This window comes from Pinus tabuliformis, chromosome 9 (genome assembly GCF_031772625.1).
Source record: "Pinus tabuliformis cultivar Carrire ecotype Pingquan chromosome 9, CPIR1, whole genome shotgun sequence".
NCBI lineage: Eukaryota > Viridiplantae > Streptophyta > Pinopsida > Pinales > Pinaceae > Pinus > Pinus tabuliformis.
In genome coordinates this window covers 1,181,506,788-1,181,509,567 of record NC_142307.1, presented here as the reverse complement: position 1 = coordinate 1,181,509,567, position 2,780 = coordinate 1,181,506,788, and the positions used below count along the sequence as shown (strand labels likewise).

The window sequence follows — 2,780 nt, the reverse complement described above, 5'->3', positions numbered from 1 at the left end:
ACAGGAAACATCCTGTAGAACCTTTGGACGAGCCAAATCCAATTTCAAAAGTGAATCTGATGGTGGGAATCTGTTGATTAGGCCTACAAGCACTTGTGCGTCCATCCCTTGCCTTCATCCATCATTTTTTCACCTCCTTGTGCTTCTCATTGTGCTTCTACAGGAACTTCCTGTAGAAATTGTGGGAAACTAGGCATGCATTTCAAAAAGTGGTTTGGCAAACATGGTAGCTTCCTCAAGGGTTCAGAAGTCCTCATGCAGTCTTCCAACTCCTCCTCCATCATCTCTATACCTGCATCACAACCAAAATTCATTTTGTCATCCCATGCAACCAAAATGCAAAGTGCCTTGAAGCAAAAACACATAGAGCAGAATTTGTTTTTGCCATAACTTGAAAACCATGCATCCATTTGATAAACCGTTTTATGGGGAATTGTACAAGGTTGATGACAACATGCCTGAGTAGTTTTAGCCAATTCTGGTGCACGATTTCCAAGAAATCAGCCTCCATCACCATCAGCCATTTTTTCATTTTCTCCATAACCGTGCATCCATTTTAAAACCTATTTCATGGGGAGATGTACATGGGTGATAGTAGCCTACCCAAGCAGTTTCAGCCGATTCTGATGCACGGTTTCCGAGAAATCGATCTCTGAAATCTTCAGCCATTTTCCATTTTTCTCGAAATCCGTGCATCCATTGATCACGATTTTGCTATGGGAGATGCATAATGATGATAGGAACATGCTCACCAAGTTTCAGATCAATCCGCTTCACCGTTTGGGAGAAATGGCGAAAACAAGTTCTGGTCCTGTGAAAATTCAATGGCAGCAGTTTGAGGGTGCAGATCTGAACGTGGAAATGAACTCTTGTTGCATGCATCTGGCCAGAGGACATCTACACAAGGAAACCAGCCATGAATCAGCAACCAAGCCATCATGCAACCATAAAATCAAATGCATGCAGCAATGACAGCCCACAACAGATCACGACAGCCATTCAACTTCGAGGTATGTGACTGATCTCATTCTTCTATTGCATAAGTTTAATTTGAAAACTGCATGAATTGATGGAATGGTGGAATTAAGCCACGGATTAGCGAGGCTCAACCGATTGTCTTCTCTAGCACTTAGCTAGAAGTCACGCAGTGCACGTGGACAGTGGACTCACGCAAAAATTAAAAAAAAATTAAAAGAAAAAAATAGTGATAGAGAGTTTAAGTCCAGTGCAGTTGATTAACGGGAAGAGGACATGCAGCTTCACAGCACTGTCGTCTGCATGTGGCCACGTACGCTTGGCCACTGCACTCCTTCACCACAAATTACGCAACAATTAATCAACGCTCAGCTGAAACTCACAGATTGTTGCTAACTTGCACTTGCATCATGTTAAACTGAAGTATACATCCTCTGCGTCCACAATCGGCTTAACCTATCGTCCTCCGCTGAGTTTCCTACCTGCTCTCAAATTTCACTCGTGCATCGGGCTCACTCCAAGGCAGAATCACACTCTACAGGAAACGGGTAGGGTCTTCTACAGGAAAGTGCAGCAAAGACTTCCAGAGCAGAGAAGCCTAAGGTTCTTCATCAAGTTTGGAGCTTGAAGAAAGATGGACAATTATCATATGGCCAAGGGTGGAAAACTTGTCCCTCCTTATGCTAGACGGGGTATAATTCCTCTTGCAATACCACTGTCAGAAGACCAATCAGGTGCTTTCACAGCTCTTCTAAGATGGCCAACCAGTCCAGAAAGCATGGAGATGCCCGTTGTACGAGTTCAGAAGTATGGTGTGTCACGTTTAGCTAAGACTGTAAGCCACTGATTTCAAATTGAAAATGAAGCTCTTGAAGTCTTGCATGTGGATCAATATATTCATAGGAATCTGGTAGAAGAAGATTGGAATGGCTATGAGGACGCAGCAAATAGCCTCTATGCTGCTTCAGGAGATGCTGGCAAGAAATTGTATAAATAAGGGGATGTATCTGAATCTAAAATTGGAAATCTTGATGTTTATTTGACAAAGAAGGTTGCATTGTTTCTAGATATATTTGAGCGTATTGCATTGGGTCATTTGGAAAGAGGCGACCAGGTTTCTGCATTGGTGACAGGAGAGCTTTACGTGAATAGGAAGCACTTTCCTGGATTTGGTCGGCCATTTGTGTTTAATGCAGAGTTTTTTTCTGAAAATTGGTCGTAAGCTTGAAGCTAAGGATGCTACTAAAGTAGCATTAAAATTACCGTGGTGGACAATAGGCTGCAGATATGAGGAAGTTGCTAAAATTACAGGCTGGGGAGATGAACAAATTGAATACATGAGAGAAAGAGTTACAGATGAGGGAAGGCGTGAGGATATTCAAAAGGGGAAGGCACCTGCTCAGGTGGCTCTTGACCAGGCTGCATTTTTGATGGATTTAGCTTTTCTTGATGGATCCTGGCATGACATCCAGGATCAACTTGCAGCTTACTACAAGGAAGCTGGGTTAGATACAATAGCTCGCTTTATACTTTATGATTGCTAAAATTAAGTGCAAATCCACACACGTTGTTCTCAAGGAAACAGAAAGGTCCTGATTTGGGATCAATCTTTGTATCATAAAATTAGAGCGCACGTCTGAATCAGTGTTCTGCCAATTGAAATTGAAGTGTAGTAGCTAGAGCCAAGTAAGGATACAGAAAACTGGTCAGAAAAAAAAAAAACCAAGTAGGGACGCACCCAAGACAGCCACAGCACAGTTCAAGGAGAAGGCACCCCCATCCAAGCAAGCAAAATCAGAGAAAAT

General features: G+C 42.6%; 1 pseudogene; it reads left to right on the top strand.

Annotated features, from left to right (window-relative positions):
- Positions 1–1,609: 1,609 nt before the first annotated feature.
- LOC149152787 (protein IN CHLOROPLAST ATPASE BIOGENESIS, chloroplastic pseudogene) lies at positions 1,610–2,533 on the top strand (annotated as a pseudogene).
- Positions 2,534–2,780: the final 247 nt, after the last annotated feature.